This window comes from Rattus rattus, chromosome 12 (genome assembly GCF_011064425.1).
Source record: "Rattus rattus isolate New Zealand chromosome 12, Rrattus_CSIRO_v1, whole genome shotgun sequence".
Classification (NCBI taxonomy): domain Eukaryota; kingdom Metazoa; phylum Chordata; class Mammalia; order Rodentia; family Muridae; genus Rattus; species Rattus rattus.
In genome coordinates this window covers 52,548,881-52,569,717 of record NC_046165.1, presented here as the reverse complement: position 1 = coordinate 52,569,717, position 20,837 = coordinate 52,548,881, and positions in this window count along the sequence as shown.

The window sequence follows — 20,837 nt, the reverse complement described above, 5'->3', positions numbered from 1 at the left end:
ATAGATAGATAGATAGATAGATAGATAGATAGATAGATAGATAGATAGATGATTAGAATAACTTGAATCATCTGGGTAAATGAAATGTCCACTACTTATTGCCCCACACTCAAGGACCCACAGGTGGCCAATGTCCTCTACTTGGCCAGCCACAGTAATGGCAGCAGAACTTTGTAGAGCATGGGCACAGCTATAGCTCAGTACTCAAAGGCTCTGCTGTTCTGAAGGGACATGAAAGTAGCAATGTGCTCACATTATCTCTTCCCTCTTCCTGGTCCCTGGGAGAGCATCTTCCCAACCCAGCCACGTGCCCACAGTCTAAGAAAAAGCTACTCAATAGAGGCTGGGCTCCCTTACACCCAACTTCACTGCACATTTCCATCTTTTTTATGTGTTTGGGATGTTACACTAATTGTGATGGATGTTCTTTTTGTGCTCATGCTGAGGGGCAGATGATGAAGCCATAATGTAAGGTAATATGTCTATTAAAGATTTAAAATAACCTGCCTGCTGGATGATTCCTCACTCCACTGGCAGATTCAAGCTCCTTAGAAGTCACTGGTGCTAAATTAGAGCCAGTGAGAGGGCAGGAGGGAGTGAGGGATCTCAAGAGATAGTCTCCAACTTCTGGAGTACTGTCAAATGAATCTACTTGCTCTTCACTTAATTAAGGATGATCTAATGAGTACTTGTCATGTATCAGGCTCTGAATATACACAAAAGTCCAGTGACTCTGAGATCTCTCAATTTAGTTCTGGACTTGGGGAATAAAGTGCCAGTAAATAAGGATTTATATGCTAATTGTTCATTCTAATGTTGATATGCTACTCGAAATGGCTTTTGGAGATGCTTTGTCCTCAGATTCCAGAAGTAGATAAAATTTAAATTGAGTGGACCAGTAGAAGTCTCCAGTAAAAAGCAGACAGAATATTCACCTGCCCTCTTGTCTCTCTCTTATGAAATAAGAAAAATAAATAATGAGAGATGTTTGTATCATGTGCCCTCCCAGAGATCATTGTGGAAGGAGACCAAGCACTCTAGATTTTAGTCTCTGTGCTCCTTTTGGTGCCCCCACAGTCCTCTGACCAGCCATAAGATTCTAGTTTCTGCTTACCACAATACATTCCTTTTCTGAGCTACAGGATGCTGCTCTCTACTGTCCCTAGATGCTTGCTTTTATGACTGCCTCTCACTCAAGACCCTGCTTGAGGTGCTTGGTTCAGTACTTTTTGCCTCTCAAGTCCTTTCTGAACTTCTAGATAGGTAGGATGAATAAAGAAAGAATAGCAGCAACCTGACCCATTATCTATTGAATAAATAATGAGAATAAAGTGATTAGCACAAGCAATCAGAAATGAATAAGATAAGATAGTCTCACATCATAAACTTAGAAAAAGGAACTGCCAAAGAAATTAATAGGCTGTTTAAGAATGACTCCTCACCAAGTCCTAACTGACTGTCATTCCAACATGCACCCAACAAGCCCTTTGAAGCAAATGTTTTGGTATGTTTTGTTGTTGTTGCTGTTGTTGTACATCTATTTTGTTTTTGTTTTAAATCTTAATGATACAGCCCCTTTTAGAAAGACTTACAATTAATTTGTTAGAAAGTGAGGAAGCCTAGGGCAAAGGTGGAGATGAGTTTTTCCATCGTAGTAAAACAATATAACACATTTAGATATTTACTATGCATGTTCAACTATCTGAGGCATATAGGCTATCTGAGTCTACAAAACTACCCCACTGCTAGGCCGGGAAAACAGGTCAACTGATAAAGCACTTGCCACTCAGGCACAAGGACCTGACTTTTATACCCAGTACTTGTGGCAGCATGTACTTGTAATCTCAACACTGGAGATGTAAAGACAGGAGGATGCCTGGAGCTTGCTGGCCTGACTGTCTATCCAAATTGGTGAGCTCTGAGCTCAGTGAGAGACTTTGTCACAAACAAATAAGAGACAGTTGGAAAAAGATATCCAGTATTGACCTCTGACCTCCATCCACACATGGGTGTATACATAACACACACACACACACACACACACACACACACACACACAAATATGCCATTATAGATACATGCCAATAAAAAGTAAAGAACATGCTCTTAATAGTTCTTGGACACAGGAAACCAGGGTATATTTATCCTAGCCAACTACAGCAAAGGCAAAATAAATATTTGAATTCACTGATTGTCAGGATCCCAGTCAAAATAAAGGGACTCACCCAACACACAGAGAAACCACCATGTAAGGAGCATGTTCTATAGGTCAGATGCAGAAGACCACACATAATAGGATATTCTTAAATCTCAGGAGAAAGTCCAGAGCACAGATTATCAAGCAAGCCATCAGAGAACTCCAGCTGAACAGTTGTATTGACTATGAACCAACAGAGTGCTGAAAACTGGGAAGAACAAGTTACCTCTAAAATTATCTCCAAAGGGAAACTAAAAATATCTTGCTGTTGTAGGAAAGACACTAAGAAGAATTTAGCACACTGGACCATGACAATCAGAGCTACCCAAATGTAGCACATAGTGACTTGTGTCAGTACCAAGAACGCAGGCACAACACTGCAGCAGCAACCCGAGGACCAGTGCATTTCACATGGTGCTCCATGGATAAAGCAACTCGGTGGCCTTAGGAACTCTGTGTATTAAAAGGGCCTGAATGACAGCAGATGAAAAGAACAGTGTGAGATTAAATAGAGAATGCAGAACTAAAGGAACTTGGGGGTGGGATGCAGAACAATGTCAGCATAAAGTTAATAATTAAAGCAGCCAAACCCAGAACAGACATCGCTGAAATTTTAATTAAAATCTCGAAGTCCTCAGTTGATCAGTGTAAAGAATGGCAGGGATGGAGATGGAATGATTAGAGATGGACTAATAGATACTGAGGGCAGACAGAAATGATATAACATGCATATGAAAAGGAGTCTTGAAATGGAGAATTCAGAAATGCAGACAAGGATTATTAAAAAAAGACATTCTAAAGTTACATTTCCTGAAGTGAAAGACCTAAAGAAAAAAACAGCAAATTGTAAAATACACATCCATTCACCGGAAAGACTTCTCCATAGGGACAAGACCCTGGAGAAATACCAGCTCTATTGTTCAACTTAAAAGATAAGGAATTGGGTAGACATACAGGCAAAAAAGAGAAGGTATCCCCCAAGGAAGAAAGAGCAGGCTATTTTCCGACATCTCGAGACCAGCATATCCAGTATAGAAGTATAAAGGAGCCACATGTCTAAATCCTGAATGGAGACTGCAATATATTCTGCCAAAATTTCCAAATTATGAAGCACAGCTATTCTTTGAAGGCCAACACCTGGGTCACGTCCTCACTATTAATTTCCTGGATCACTGGACACTCAGTTTCCTATCACATGCATCTGTATCTTCTCATGCTACTTAAGCTATGGGTCTTTCTATTGCTTAGAATATATACACACACTCTAGCAATTTAAAATATTTGTTTTATTTAGCACAATGAAAATGTTCAGGAAATGATAAGGTATTGTTCGAATGAAAGGGCCCCATTGAATTGTCCTTACTGAAAGGTTTGCCTTCACCACCTTTCTCCCGTGTCTTGCCAGTTCTCTTGTCACTCTCCTCTGTAATTCAGAACTACAAACACTCATGGAGAAAAACAAATATACTAGTAGGTTGTGTTTGGTTTACACCCAAAGTGAATTAAGGTTCAAAAAGCTTAAGTGACTTGCTTATTTGTGTCACAAAGCAAGTTCATGACCAAAATGGAATTAAGATCTACATTTCTTTATTCCTTCTATGAGAAAATTCAATGAAAGATTTTGGAAGGCCTCCAGCATACATGCCTGCTAAAGACAATAGCCATCTGAGGAGTCAATTGGGAATGCCCAGGCTAACATATCGTAACGCTACAACTATGTGTGTCAGTGGTTTGGATGATCCAAGGTGGCCAGTGGCTGAAGCACTGAAATGCTATTAAACTCACTGATAAAGAATCTGAGTCTCAAGTCCTCTGAGTACTCTTTCATTGCCTCTGTAGTTCAAAGTTCGAAGTACTCTCTATCACCTGTGTATTCCTGAAAAGACAATTTCTCCAAGATATAATAACCAAAAGGATGATTCCTGGCATCCTTGCTTGCATATGTTGTGACTTGTGAAGGCCCAAGTGCAGTGGTCACTGACACTGTGGAAGCATACCTTAAGAAGCAGGATACATGCGGGCAGAGATATGGCTGTGACTTTATAAGGAGCAGGGTCCATGGAGAAACTTCAACCCCTTGGCTTGACCCCTGACCTTTATAGTCACCCAAAGATAGGGCTTTGAGCACCTATATGAGCAACTTAGGCTCCTCTTTGGCTGGAGCCCATGAAAGGGCTCAGCTAACAGACAGTTCTATACTTTCCTTGTGATTATGACAAGCAGGAGAAAGATATTAAGATATCATATAAAGTTGTGTGGTTTAATCAATGAATGTGATTCATTCCGAGGATGGCACAGGGGTATCTGAACTCATGCCCTCAAGCCCCTTTCATTCTTCTGTCTGCTTACAAACCCCACATGTCTGTCTACTCTTAACAGTTTCTATTTTTAAAAGCAGTCTTATTGTAATCCTTTTCCTGAGCTGCTAGGATAAAAAGCAGAGATAAGAATTTTCAGTGAATAGTGTTCTTATTGCTAAATGTTATCAAGTTTGTAAGCTTTTTATTTAATTAGTAATGACAGCCAGGAAAGCGCTCTATGCTGTGTGAGCTAGGGCTGTCTAGATAAGGCTGCTGGATGTGCTCTTTTAGATCAGCCTTATCTGCAGCTACACCCACACTGGCATCTAATTTGACTCTAGAGCCATGTTGGGGAAACTTATGATGGTGTGTGAAATTCTAGACCCCAGAGAAGTCGGAAGCACTTCTAGATGAGAGATGTCCAGTTAGGCAGAATCACTAGGGACACTTTCAAGGCTTCTTGTGGGGCACAGGAAGAACAAAATGATCCCCCATCCTGTGACTATGACTTCACCTCTGCATCCCACACCTTCTAGAGCCACTCTGACTTAATGGCTCACTTCACTGATTCCACTGGGCCAGCAAGTTTTCCCTACCTGTTTTATAGGAGAGAATACCTGGTGCTGAGCACATGGTGGGTAACCTGTCACAATTCTGTTGGGGTCACATTTCAATCTGCAAAAGGTTATCTTGGTGGTGAAGATCCCAAATGCTACAAAATTCCTGGCTTATTTTCTCCCTCCCTCCTCCCTCCCTCCCTCCCCTCCCTCCCTCCCTCCTCCTCCCTCCCTCCCTGTGTTCTCTCTCATTTCCTCTCTCCCTGCTCCTCTCTCCTGCCCCTCTCTATCTGAGCAAAGCAAAGTAGGTAAAGTAGTAGGTCTGGTTATCTGATGAAGAGAAGGAGTGGGGGAAATGAAACGAAGAAAACCATAAGGTGAAACATGACAAGATAAGATAGGCGTACACTGAGCTCAGTTTGTCCTACAAAAGATACTCAGATTAACAGCTCATATAGCCAGTTTGGGTCTCTGAGAGACCTGCCTACCCAGGCAGGCATGTTTTGCCATTAGTAGAATAGGAATTTACCCATATGCTCTGTGAGCTTCAACTAATTTGACATTCTGTCAGTCTGTCTTTTGAAGGTATTGTTGAGTGTGTGTGTGTATGTATATATATGTATGTATGTATGTGTATATATATGTCTGCACATGTGTGTGTGTGTGTGTGTGTGTGTGTGTGTCTGTGTGGGTGCACATGTATGTCTTCGTGTTATGTATCATTGAACATATGTCAATAGCACTATAACTCATTCATTAGCAGAAATTTTGTTTCTTTTGTTTTGTTTTTTAAATAGAGTTTTTCCGGGTAATCCTGGATGTCCTAGAACTCACTCTGTAAACCAGACTGGCCTCAAACTCACAGAGATCTGCCTCATGGCCTCTTGAGTGCTGGGATTGCAGGAGTTTACCACCACTGCCCTCAGAAGTAGAATTTATCTAGCGTATATTTGTTAGTAAGACATATCTCAGACTTAAAAAGAAACTCTGTCACTTTGTACTGTGCTTAAAGACCATTTAAAATGGCAAAACTACCACCAGAAAACACAGAGAGTAGGTACTCAAGAGACAATGAAAGGCACAGTCACTCATACTATAGAAGCTTAGAGATGAATGTAGGGATTTGGTCACTTTAATGAGGAAAGTTCACATCAGACAGCTGAGATTTATCTCCTACGTGTCTTAAGCACGTGTCTCTAAGTGACTATCAAATTGGAGTGTGGAGTTGAGGATCACAAATGCATTTTATCAAGTAGATAAATTTGTGAATACATAGAGCACATGAAATGATCAGTTATAGTCATTAAACACTTGTTATTTCTAAGTAACTTCCTAGGTTTGGAGTTACAACAGTAAGCCAACACACAAACACACACACACACACACACACACACACACACAGAGAGAGAGAGAGAGAGAGAGAGAGAGTTTATATAAACCAAGCATTATATATTTCTTTCATAAAAGAGGGAGCAAGGAAATACACATATGACCTGTGTTAAATTGCTCTTAAAATTTATTCAGGGTAAAAGAAATCTTCTATATTTATTTGCTTACTTATTTTGGTACTGAGAATTAAACTTTGGATGTTGTTCTTGCTAGGTAGGAGCTCTAACACTTATCTCTACCTCCAGATAAAAACTGACTTTTCATTCAGATAGTCATAATAGACTTTAATGAGAGTAATATCTTTCTGGTGTTTCTTTCATATAAATATATTTTTATTTTTAATTAAATATAACTACATTGCTTTCCTTCCCTCTCCTCCACCCCATCCCCTTCCATATGCCTCCTCTCTTCCTCTCTTTCATGGCCTCTTCTTCTTCATGGCCTCTCTTTCTGTATTTGTGTTACACATGATATACACATCATATATACATGTATACACAAACACACACACATCTATCTATCAATAGATAGACTCATATTAAGGGCATTTATCTGGAGACATAATTTGAAGATATGGTTGTTATGGGGAACACACCAGAAATGACCACTCAGAAATAGTTTATAGCCAACTGAAAGTCTTTATTCCAGCCATCTGGGAACACACTCAGGTATGGTCCAAAATGTCCAGAGAACAGATTTTTTTGCTAGCAAAAAAACATTTGCTGGCATCTCCCTTGGCAGCTACAGTGTGGGATTTGAAGAAGCAAGCAGTTTAACAGAAGCTAACATAAGTAGTTAGCTGTAGGGGGGTTCCACACAAATAGGCAGTTCAACAAAAGCTAGATAAGTTAGCTAGGACATTCTGATCTTAAGTTCCTAGAATAGAGTTGATAATTTTCCATGAGACTCTCCATTAAGGATGTCAAGTTCTAGTTAAACCTGAAATGGCCAGGGTGAAAATATAAGACGAAGGAACCTCTGCTCTGTCTGCACTGTCACATACTTTTTTAAATGGCATTGCCACCTGCACAAAGTCCCTCCCCCCCACACACACACATACAAACCCTCTTTTCCATATACCTGTAAATAACCCTAACTAAACTTATTGATTCTGCATAACAATATTTAATTAGATTATTTAATATTAAAGGTACTTTTATCTGGAAAGCTTTGTATTGATGTCACATACATTAGAATTAAATATAGAAACTGAAGGACTGGGAGGAATCAGCTTTGAGTTGTCTGAAGGAAGAGTGTGGCTACAGGGAATGGTTCGATGAGGCTAGAGAGAACTAAACGCAGAGTAGCATAAGGCAGTGTGGAAACGGGCACGGATGGTATGGTTAGCTGTGGTGGATCATTGTCAGCGTATTGGCTAGTACTTAGAGTAAGCTAGAAAGCTATTGCAGGATTGTGAGTCTCTGCCCAGGAACACACTTTTAGAGACTAAAAGGCGATGTATAAGAATGGGATAGAGTCTCCAGCAAAGCAGATCACAGAAGCTAACTGCAGATCTCTCTACTCCTTCAAATCCAATCCCCCAGTCTCATTCCCAGATCTGCAGAGCACCTGCTGTAGCTTCCTTTCTCCCAGACCTCATCCCTATCTCCAATGGAACACACAGATCTTTTCCTCCTAGCCCCTCTCCCTCCACCCATTGCATTTTCTGACCACAGCACAAACTCCGGCAGGCACTGGCTGGGAATGCACAGGCAGTTGTGACCAAGGAAGCAAAGTTAACTACATGTTTTTACCTTTCCCTCAGCAACTCCAAACCCAATCCCCCAGTCTCATCCCAGCTCTGTAACAGCTCTTTGGCTGTGGCCTCGCCTTACTCTCTGCCCAACTCCCAGTAGACTAAGAAGATCCTGGTGGAACACACAGCTTTCTTTCCTCTTGTGAATCCCTTTAATTCCATCTCCCAACCCATCCCCATTCCTACATGTCAGCTCCCAATACCAAAAAACACATTTTACTTAGAACTCTCAGTGGTCCCACCTATCAGGATTCCTGAAGAATTTCCTACCAGACAACACCCTGCTACCACACTCCAAAAGAAACATAAAAGGCAGCAGAAAAATGGTACAAAACACCCACTCAATAGGCACAAAACTAGAGATCAGCATATAAAATTATAATTTTCCCAAACCCAGGCGTCTAGGTGCTAGTGTAAAACCACAGTCAATAACAGCCAAGACAACATATCTCCATTAGAGCCCACCAATCCTACCACAGAAATCCTTGAGTATTTCAACATAAATGAAGCATACCCAAAAAGATCATAAAATAACTTTTATAAATATGATAAATGTCTTTTAAAAGGAAAGGAATAAGTCTCTTACAGAAATGTATGAAAACACAAACAGTAGAAGGAAGTAAATAAAAGCATTTGAAACCTGAAAATGCAAATAAAATCAATAAAGAAAAACCAGACTGAGGGAGAGCTGGACATGAAAAATGTAGAAAGTTGAACAAGACCCTCAGAGGCAAGCCTTACCAACAGAACACGGGAGATGAAAAACAGAGGCATTGAATGCACAAGAGAAGAAATAGATACCTCAGTCAAATAAAATTTAAATCTAAAAACTTTTGGCATACACACAAAAAATATCCAAGAAATCTGGAACACTCTGAGAAGGCCAAGTCTAAGAATTAAGAAAGAAATGACTTTTTAGAACTTAGTGAAAATGAATGCACAATACGCCCCAACTTGTGGAAGGCAATGAAGGCAGCTCAGCGAGTCAAGTTCATAACACTAAGTACCCATGAGAGAGAGAGAGAGAGAGAGAGAGAGAGAGAGAAAGAGAGAGTAACTTCACAGCACAGCTGAAGGTTCTAAAACAAAAAGAAGAAATTGTACCCAAAGGAGAAGACAGCAAGAAATAATGAAACTCGGTGATAGAGGCAATAACAGAAAAACAAACAATATACATAAAAATAATTAATGAAAGAAAGAGTTGACTCTTGGAGAAAATCAGTTTGAGAAACCCTTATCCAAATTAACTAGGGTAAGAGAGAGAATATGTATCCAAATTCACAAACTCAGAAATGAAAAGGACATACCAACAAACATCAGGGAAACCCAGAGAATCATTGTAGGAAACGTGAAGTTGGCTCAAGACATCCCACTACCAATTTTCAACACAAAGATGTATTTGTCCCAAAGGGATGGAGTGCAGGGCTAGGGGGCAAAGAAAGAAGGTAAAAGGAACAAGGAAGAAAGAAGAAAGGGGACAAAGGAAAGGTGGAAAGGGTATTTGTCCAGCCACTATCACCCCCGGAATGTGTGGGGGAACATAAAGTTCTGCCTCGGAATTGAGAGGAGACAGACTTGGCCCATAGGCAAATGGAGGTTTATAAAGGTAAAGGAGGAAACCCATGTTAGAGTGAGTTGATTATTTTTGATTGGGCATGTTAATTAGGTGAGCCAAAGAGGGCTTTTGATACCTGAAACTTGGTAGTCATCCTCAATAGGAATGGACAAATAAAGAAATGGATATTGGCTGCTATCTTTAAGAATGTAATGTGATGGGGGAAGGGCAAGGCCTGCTGAAGCCATGTTTGCCTCGCTCAGGCTGGATAAACTGTCTTTGATCATAAGGATGCACTTTAAAAATCTGTATTCCACCAAATTGGAAAATCTAAAAGAATTGGATAACTTTTGTGAGGCAATCCACTTGCCAAAGTTAAATCGGGATCAGATAAGCAATTTAGGCAGAACTATACACTCTAGAGAAATATCAGCCATTGAAAGTATCCCAACCAAAAAAAGCCCAAAGCCAGATGGTTTTAGCACAGAAATCTACCAAAACTTCAAAATGAATTAATGCCAATGCTCCTCAAATTATTCCATAAGATAGAAAAAGAATGGGCATTACTCAGTTTGTTTTAGGAAGTCACAGTTATTCTGATACCCAAACCACATAATGACTAAAGAGAATTACAGACCAATGTCTATTATGAACATGCATGCAAAACTTCTCAGTAGAATACTTGCAAACTGAACCCAAAAACACATAAAAATATCACCTACCTTGAACAATTAGGCCTCATCTCACAGATGGAGGATGGACCAACATATGAGAATTGATAAGTGTAACCCACTAGATAACAAACTGAAAGACAAAACCACATACACCATCACTTCATTAGATGCAGAAAAGGCCTTTGACAAAACGCAATACCCCTTCATAATAAAAGTACTAAAGAGATTAGGGAAATAACTCAACATAACAAAGGCAATTTATAGCACACCCAAAGGGACAGAAACTCAAACCAATTCCACTAAAATCAGGAACAAGTCAAGGTTGCCCACTCTAGTCAATATAGTACTTGAAGTCTTAGAAGGAGTTATAAGACAACTGAAGAGCAAAGGGATACAGATTGAAAAAGAAGATATCAAAAGTATCTTTATTTGCAGATGATATGATAGTATAAATAAGTGACCCTAAAAAAATCTACTCTGGTACTTTTACAGCTGATAAATACTCTCACCAATGTAGGTGGGTACAAAATTAATTCACATAAAACAGTAGCCCTTTTATATACAAATGACAAACAGATTGAAAAAGAAATCAGGGAAACAATATCTTTCACAGTATCCCCCCAAAATATTAAATTTCTTGGGATAACTCTAACCAAGCAAGTAAAAGAATTAGATGATACAAACTACAAGTCATTTAAGAAAGAAAGTGAAGAAGATATCAGAGGATAGAACCATTTCCCCAGCTCATATATTGCTTGGGTTAATGTAGTAAAACTGGCCATCCTACCAAAAGCAACCTTCAGATTTTAATGCAATACTCTTTGAAATTCCAACACAATTCTTGATCTTGAAGAGGCAATTTTCTGCTTCATATGGAAACACAAAAATTCCAGAATAGCTAATACAATCCTGAATAAAAATAAAGTAAAAACTAAAATAAAATGTAGGAGGTATTCCTCTTGCAATTTCAAGTTGTACTACAGAAAAATAGTAACGAAACAGCATAGTATTGGCGCAAAAACAGGAGTGTTGATCAATGGAATCAAATTGAATACTCAGACATAAATCATACACTTATGTACAACTTATTTTTGACAAAGAGCCAGAAACACATACTAGATAAAAGACAGCATCTTCAACAAATGGTGTTAGTCAAACTGGGCAAGTAGAGGAATCTAAATATTTACTTATCATTCTGCATAAAACTCATCTCCAAATAGATCAAAGACCTCAACACAAAACCAGATACACTGAACCTGATAGAAGAGAAAATGGAAAATAGACTTGAACTCATCAACACAGGAGACGGCTTTCTGAATAGAACATCATTAATAAATGGAACCTCTTGAAACCGAGAAGGTTCTGCATGGCAGCCTACAGAATGGAAAAAGATTTTAACCAGCTAGACATCTGATAAAGGAACAATATTCAAAGTATAAACAACTCAAGAAACAATACATCAAGAAAACAACCCAATTAATAAATGAGGCAGAAGTTTAAATGGATAAACTCAATAAAGGAAACTCAAATGGCTGAGAAACACTTAGAGCAATGTTCAACACCCTTAGTCATCAAGAAAGTGAAAATCAAAATTCTTCTGGTCTAAAGGGCTAAGATCAATAAATAACACAAGTGGCAGCTCATGGTGACAAGGATGTGGAATAAGGGGAAAACTCATCCATTGCTTGTGCAAACATATACAGCCACAATGGAACTCAGTGTAGTGTTCCATAGGAGGATGGAAAGCAATATACCTCAAGATCCTGCTCTACCAGTCTTGGGCATATACACAAAGGATACATCATCTTATCATAGAGACACTATGTTCCATCATGTTCATTGCTGCTCTATTCATAATAGGTAGACATTGGAAACAACTTGGATGTCCCTCAACAGAATAATGGATAAAGAAAATGTGCCATATTTTCAAAATAGAGTATTATTCAACCAATAAAAATGACATCATGAAATTTGATGGTAAATGAATAAAACTAAAAATTACTCATCCTGAGGGAGGTATCCCAGACCCAAAAGGACAATTATTGCATGCATTTACTTATATGCACAGATTCTCTGTGAAGACAATAATAACTAAGCTACAGTCCGCAGAACTGCAGAGGTAAGGTGTAGAACAAGGGACAGAGATCTCACAAGAAAGGGGATATAGAATAGATACTTATGGGTGGATTGTGGAGTCTGGAATGGGAGAATTATTTATAAAGGGTGGAAGAGGGGGATGAAGGAGGGAACAAAGGGAGAGTCATCTAAAATTAAGGTATATTTGTGGAGTATGGAAACCTAATGCAGTAAAAACTTCCTAAAATATATACATACATGAAAGTAATGTAAATGAAATTGCCAAATAATGAGGGAGGCAGATTCCCGACTGACCATCTCTTATGACCTGCTAAAGCTTCCAGCACAAGACTGAGTTATATCTAGTTAAATTATTGGCCAGAAGGATACCCATAGGAATCCCTCAAGAAGCCAAACTGTTTCTAAGATTATGGGTTGCTTTCTACAAAACCAATGGCAAGGTCCCATTACAGAAAACAACACTAGCACAACTCATTGAACTTGAAGAAGTCAAGTTGGTGTCTACATATAGCCTTTACCCTGTGTTCTAATGTCCTTTGTACAGGAAGGTACTCTGCAGGCTACCTAAAGAGAACTATAAATACAAAGCCAGACCCTCTGATCTACAAATGGCATCCTACCTACCAAGGATATGCTGGGGCAATGGTGACACAAAGTCAACCCATGTCTGATTTGACTTATGGCCCACTCCATGAGTTGGAACCCATACCCAGTATTGCTTAGGTGATCAAGAATCATATACTATCTTGTTCAAGAACCTAGGGTAAGAACAAATACTATTGTTCTTTAAAAAAATGTTAAAGTAACAATAAAATGACTTCTAAAGACAGCCTGCTATGTTCATAGATCAGTGAACCATTTGCCATTATCAGAAAAGCTTACTCCTGTAGTAGGTGAGAACAGACCTTATGCAGAGTATAAGAGGCCTTAGAACACTGAACCTTAAATGGGATTTCTCCATCAAATCCCTCTCCTTAGGTCTCAAGGAATCCCATGGAACAGGAGGCAGACAGAGTTTGAAAGCCAGAGAGAATAAAGGACCCCAAGAAAACAAAGCAAAATGAACATGATCAAAGTTCATATGATCTTATAGATACTGAGACAGCATGCACAAGACCTGCACAGGTCTGTCCATGCTTCTAGATTAGTGTTCTTACGGGAATCCTGAATGTGTGAATATGAGTGGGTCCCTGATTTGTGTGCCCTCCCAAAAGGCTCATTTTTGATTGTTTGTTTTTATGTCTATCTTTTAAATTCTGATGTGTTAGTTTTTATCTTACTATATTTTTTATTTCTTTTTATGCCTTGGAAGTCTTTTTTTTTCTAATGATAGAAAGGGAATAGTTCTGAATGGAAGAAGAGGTGGGAGGAAGTAAAGGGTTGGAATACTATAGTCATGATATATTTTGTGAGAAAAAAATATCTATTTTCACCAAAAGGGGAAAATGGAATGAAATAAAGAGGACATTATCTATTATAAAAATGGAAGCAAGTCCAAGGTGGACACAGAGGAGCAGAGAAAGGGAACTTAGTTGTGGGCATGGATAGAACTAGAAATTCCAAGACGCTGAGAACTCAAAGATACTTGGATTTTTTTTTTATCCAATTGGTGTGATGGAGATTCTGTGAACTTAGATGGAAAAGGCTTAGTGAAGGATTTTGAGAGGAGAGCTCGTTCACTATTCATTATAATGCTACCTATTTCATTAGGCATCATTGTTGAATAGGCATTCGGAGGAGTCAGAAATTAAATGGTTAAAAAAGAGTTATTCTGGATACAAAAGCCAACAATACAGGCTGAGATTTCCTAGTAAGTACATGGAAGAGAGGGAGGCAGAGTCCAAGAACTGAGTTTGGAGATACTCCAAAAGTAAGAGACAAAGGAGGAGATAAGATTGAAATACAAGCAGCTGGGCAGGACTAAAGCCAAGAGAATGGTTTTTAAAAGCTAAAAGACAAATGTTTTCAGGAGCAGAAGATGAAGAACTGTGAGATGCTTACTGAAAGGTCAAACATTATCAGGTTTAAGAATTGATTACATATGTAGCAACTCAGGGTCACTGTTACCTTAAATAAGAATGACTTTGATTGAATGCTTGAGGTCAAAGGAACACTAGAGGAAAAAATGAAAACATTTTGTTCAAAGATTTTTGAGGAGTTTTTTTTATAAGGTGGACAGGTTCTGGGAGGGAAACAGTTTGGGGAGAAATTTTAGACTAATGCCAACATTGAGCAGAACATATAGAGATATCTCATGTACCTCCTTGCCCCTGAGCAAGATATTTACTAGAATGCATTGGATTTCCCAAAATCTATGGTCTACTCTAAAGCTGTTCTTAGGACTTGTGTCTAACACCCTAATATCTCAGTCTATTGACAATGCATTGTTTCAATTTCTTGGAAATATGATATTTGAAGCCAATAGTAGGCAGCCTTTTTCTGGTTGGTTTTCTTCAACTAGCATTTAAAGTTTCTGTATAAAATTACATGGCTTGATAGATTTGAGGGTTTTTTAATAATGCTGTATAGCACTACACTGCATAGAAGATCACATTTTAGCCATTCATTAACTAAAGGATATTTTGATTATTGTAAAATATTTTTAGCCAGGATAAATAAGTATGTTATGGTTCGATAATGCCAATGATATATTAATGAGGTAAATACAATGACAGGAGAAAAAGAGGAGGGAATTGCTAGAACAATAGCCTTAAGTAGATGGGAGGAGACAAAGTATGTAATACACATGGCATTTAAGGAACGTGACGTAATAACTCCACTGACACTTGGTGAGGGACAGCTTGTGGATGTCAGTGCTGGTGCTAAGCACATGCAGTGGTGACTCTATGAGGAAAAGTCTTTAGACTTCTTTTTTGCCAGTTAAATGGGAAGCAATGTTTTTAACTGAGAGTAGTAATGAAGTGGTGTGCTGAAAGTTTCAAGATTGGCAGAGAATATAAAATATTTGAAATATCACTGTTTAACTTGAGTCTAAGTTATAAGGTAACAGTAAAAAGAATCACTATGTGGTTGTAAATTTGCTTTTCTTTCTTCAGATGAGGGGATGAGATGATAACCATACCAAAGCTGTACAAATACATGTCTTGTACTGAGCCCAGCATGTTTCTTTCTCTAATCTAATCATCCCTAGACTTATGCTAGGAAGCTTCTTGCCTCTACACAATCTTATCTTCCAAGCTGACTGACTCAATTCAGCTTCTCTTGTCTTCTCACTGAATTGTTTTGCTTGGCCTCATACTAACTTTGGCAATGTGTTCTAATCTTCTGGCTTTTTCTCATTCCATGGCTCATTCTGTCTTTACCTGTGTCTAGCTTGTTCTCTTTACTACCTGTCTTTGTAAAACTCTACCAGTAAAACTGACACACACACACACGCGCACACACACACACACCTTTCTCTCTGTGTGCTGCTCTAAAGTAGTCTCTCCTTCCTATGCTATTCCCATGAGAGCTGGGAGTACCCCTATCTCTGACTCATTCTTTCAAATCTTTCTGATTCATCACTTTGTCTGCCCTTTAATTAGATGCTACTTTCAAATGTGGCTGTTTCCTACTACAAATTAACCTTACTTTTAGTGTTAGGAATCAAAATGTATGTAAAAACAATATGTCTATTTTCCAGCCAAATCATACAGTAATGCAGAGTGTGTCTGCATTCCAGCCAGATCACATAGCCGTAGAAGGTCTTTGGACGTGATCCCTTACCAGAGCAGGCATATTGCTGGATAAAAATTTATCTAACATGGTTTTATGTTTTTCTCTATTTAAGGAAGACTACATAGTGAGATGGGGAGAAATTATTTAAGACGTTCTGCTAAGAGAATTGAAATGGGGCAAAGGCTGAGGAGAGATACAAAGAGTACTAGAGAAATGAACTAAATAATTAAAAGATTATTGGAAACTGCATTTTATTTGCAAGGGAAAACTAGTTGTTCCAGGAGATCAGGGGGTGAAGTAAAATAGGAATTCATTGATGGAAGGGAGAAAGAAGCAGAAGTGACTACAAGACTAAAAGGGTTTACACCTTCTTTAAAAGGGGAACAAGAATACCCTTGGCAGGGAAGAGAGAGGCAAAGATTAAAACAGAGACTGAAGGAACACCCATTCAGAGCCTGCCCCACATGTGGCCCATACATATACAGCCACCCAATTAGACAAGATGGATGAAGCAAAGAAGTGCAGACCGACAGGAGCCGGATGTAGATCGATCCTGAGAGACACAGCCAGAATACAGCAAACACAGAGGCGAATGCCAGCAGCAAACCACTGAACTGAGAACGGGACCCCCACGCTGAAGGAATCAGAGAAAGAACTGAAGAGCTTGAAGGGGCTTGAGACCCCATGTACAACAATGCCAAGCAACCAGAGCTTCCAGGACTGAGCCACTACCTAAAGACTATACATGGACTGACCCTGGACTCTGACCTCATAGGTAGCAATGAATATCCTAGTAAGAGCACCAGTGGAAGGGAAGCCTGGGTCCTGTTAAGACTGAACCCACAGTGAACTAGACTGTCGGGGGGAGGGCGGCAATGGGGGGAGGGGGGGGAGTGGTACCCCCATAAGGAAGGGGGGAGGAAGGATGTTTGCTCAAACCGGAAAGGAATAACACTGTACATAAGAAATACCAAGTTAATAATAAAAAAAAGACTAAAAGGCATATGTAAATACACACACACATACACACACACACACACATACACACACACATACACACACACACAGAGAGAGAGAGACAGAGACAGAGACAGAAACAGAGAGACAGAGACAGAGAGACAGAAGGAGCTCTGTCCAATGGCTTACAAGAGGATAATATTTAGTGATCAGTTCTCTCCTTGTGTGTTGGTCCTTGAAATTGAACTCAGGCTGTGAGACTTGGATACCATCACACCAACCCAAAGCTACAAGTTTAAAGGAAAAGGGAGGATAGGCCAAAGCAATAAGGAGGAGAAAGTATATAGGTCACCAGCATTCTCAGTAGTCTTAAATATAAGAGAACTAAAGAACTGAAACCAGAAACTGCCATAAAAGCATTGTTCTTGAGAAAGGTGTTCAGTGGAGCAAGACGGTGCAGGAGAACCAGCTAGGAATTGTAAGGTATAGGGAGGTTTGCTGCTGTTGGATCATGTATGCCAGGAGACAGCATGCTCACAGTAGGGGTTGCCAGATGGGATGGTGAAGGAGAAAAGATTGGCATGCAGAAGGTCAAAGTGGTACCAGTCTGAGCATCTCACAATGATTCAAAGGGACAAGAATCATATCAGCCCAGATTTACTCCAGATAGATGAAGGCAGTCCATTTTGTGTTCTGCTTGGTGAGAATCATTGAGACACAAGGCCCTGTCCATCTTGTAATTGGAGATATGAAAGTCTGGAGAGACATGAGTTCCTCACCATTTTGCCTTCACAGAAAACTATTTAAAAGCAAGTGACAAGGCACTACCTTAGTGGAGTGGCTTGGATGAAAGACTAAAGGGATCATAGCAGACAACAGTGAACATGACCAGCCCATGTAAGCACAAGTATGGGCAAGGCTGTGTGTATCCTGGGGTCCTTCCTGAAGAGAGCTAAAGAGAAAAGGTTAAAGGGAGGACAAGATGCAGTGATGGTGGCGGACTTTCAGAACAATTCTGCTCAAAGGCTATTCCTTGCTTAATTCCTAAAAGATGTCTAGTATGTTTTACATGTGTCTGATGGTGTAAGAAGTTTAACACTTAAGAGTCCTTACTTCAGAGAGATGGAATAGGAAGGTTGGAACTTTTGCAAGGTTCCTATTGCCAAAATTTGCTCAACGATCACTACAAGTGTTTTCCTGTTCTATATCGCCCGATAGCTTGTCAATCTCCTTCATATCAAATGGGATTAGAAGCTATCTGAACCAAAAAGGTACAAGGATATGTATTTTATGAATTTTTATTTGCTTTTTACATTTATTTGAGTCATTCAACGTCTCCCTACCTTGAAGGAATACTAAAACATCGCTACCAAACAATGAAGTGAATATTCATTATACCCATGCTTTTATATCTAAAAATTTAGAATAAGGCAAAAAAAGATTAACCTCAATATCTCTGACAATACAGGACTTTTCAATAAGCTGTTTTTATCTCATTGTGCCCTCTCAAAGAGAGCCCAGACTCTCTCCATGTGGGGAGATGTCTGCCACACAGCCTAATTAGCCATGTCAGTCACTGCCGTCAAACATGCAGCCTAATCAGACTTTTGGTCATAAATCCCATTTTTCAATTCAAATGAATGAATTAATATACATCTCAGGCATGTTATTAAAAGTCACCGACTAATATTTTGTATAACTTGCCATCTCTACAGATAGAATACCAAAAGAACTCAAATCAAACAGATGTGAGGCTAATACAGTCTATTTTCATAATTTGCCAAACAATAATCCATCTATGAATTGCTTCTCACTACTTAATTTGACATGATGTGATGTAAACATTTTTGTAAGAAAGAAATTACCTGTGACTCAAGAAGTATAAAACTCTTGGCAGATTTCTGCCAAATCTACTTACAAGCATACATTTAATCTTCCTCTCAGCTTTAGAGGAATATTCAATAGGAGCTATGTGTATAATTTCAGATATTATGCCATTCATATTGCAGACATTACGATTTTCTGATAAACTTAATAGACATGTGGTAAAGGACATTATATTAGCTACTATGTGCCTCGGTAACCGCATACTTGTACTAACCTAAGAGGAAAGCAGGGCCTATTTTTGGCTCTCCGTTGCAGAAGGTCCAGTCCATCCAGATAAGCATGCCATGGAAGAGCATCCAGTTTACATCATGGCAAGTAAGGAAGCGGAGAAGAAATGCTGACACGGCCCTTCTTTGCTTTTCTCCATATATTCCAACCGGAACCACAGCCCACCGAGGGTGCATATTTCCCTACTTCCTGAAAACATCATCAGAGAGATACCTAGCAGTGTGCTTCCATGTCCTAGCCATTCTAAACCTGGCTAAGTGGACACTGAGTTCACCCATCACATCTATACAGGCAAAACAATTTAGTGTGGCAGCTAGAATACCTTGTTAACCCAATGTAGAGAATACTAATCATTTCATAAGAAGGGATAAAGCATGAATCTACCATCTATTGTTAATATTTCATGATGCAACTTGATGAAATAAGTCTTAGCTAAAATATGGAATAACAGAAACTGGATTTAAAAGAAATCAAATAAAGCTTTATCCACCCATCATATCTTTTGCTATTCTTCAATAACCATTCCCATTTCATTTACTAGAATCTGTGTTGCTAATCTGCACTGTCTTAGTCGTGCCAAGGGGCTTTTCTTTCTAGATAATGACACTTTCCAGGTAGAGTACTGAGAATTGCTAACATAATTGCTGGTGATTAAATTTGTAGAAGAACGAGGCCAGTTTTTGCACTCAGTATTTCTTTCCAATTCTCTTTATGCTTTGATTCCATCATATTCTCCCACAACAGCAGAGCATCCTTGAAAATAGCAGGATCTTGGGAGAAGAGAGGTCAGTCATCAAGCAGAATTGTCCTCAGTCCCATCCTCCCCCGCAGGACTCATGCACTCATTTCTAACAGCAAGCTTCATCCCTAAAAGAAAATGGTATAGAATCAATAATGAGGAATATGCCATCCCATGAATTTCCAGAACTTTGATTGATACAAGAGAAATTGTTCATTGGATGATTTTACACCCTGGAATACTGTGACAAATCAAACTGTGGTCGAAAGGAATGCCATGGGTTTCTATGGGTGGATAGCTAGCGAGGCTTGACAGATGTGGATTCATCTGACTCTAACAAAGTTTGGATTTATATGGAGGGCCTAGACTTCAATTCTCTGAGAACCATTAATACAGTTATTACTAGAACTAAATGCTGAGAGTCCTTCATGTCACAGACTCACTCCACCCACCAGAAAGTGAACTAAATGGTGGATTATATGTGACTGGGAAAATGGCTCAGTCGGTAAAGCAAGGCCTTAGTTCAAATACCCAGCACTGGACATGTTAGAGACAAGCAGATTCATAGAGCTCTTAACTAGTGTCCTGGATTGGATAGTTTGTTGTTGTTGGTGTTGTTGTTGGTGTTTTTTTTTTTTTTCTTTTTTGGTTTTGTTTTTTGTTTTTTTTTTTTTTTTTTTTTGTTTTTTTTTTTTTTTTTCTTTTTGGTGAATGTAACACAAACTAAACTCATCTAAGAGAAGGAAACTTCAAATAAGAAAATGCCTCCATAAGGTTAGTCTAAAGACAGGCTTGCAGGACATTTTATTAATTAATGAATGAA